We start from the raw sequence: 335 nt of genomic DNA, 5'->3' as shown, positions 1-335 counted from the left end.
AGCGAGGCAGGAGTTTAAAAATAAAAATAATTTATTTTTTAATAACAAAACAAAAGGCTGTCGGTGCAGCAAAACTTACTTGGGCAGACAGGATCAGAAACAAGGCAGAGCAGATAATCAGGTGGACAAGAAACAGACAAGACAGAAGAGGACTGAGATGTCTGTAAACACAGAACAATGACCGGACAAGGAGTGAAGGAGAGAAAGGCTTTTTATAAGGCAGAGGGAGAGTGAGTAAAGAGAGCACCTGGGCAGGTGGCTGATGAGGGACAGGTGTGAATGATAAAGACTGAGGAGTGGAGAGGCAGACTGAGGAGTGAGTGGAAAACAGGACC

This window comes from Nematolebias whitei, chromosome 1 (genome assembly GCF_014905685.2).
Source record: "Nematolebias whitei isolate Nwh7 chromosome 1, NemWhi1, whole genome shotgun sequence".
Taxonomy (NCBI): Eukaryota; Metazoa; Chordata; class Actinopteri; order Cyprinodontiformes; family Rivulidae; genus Nematolebias; species Nematolebias whitei.
This window is presented reverse-complemented; position numbering follows the sequence as displayed.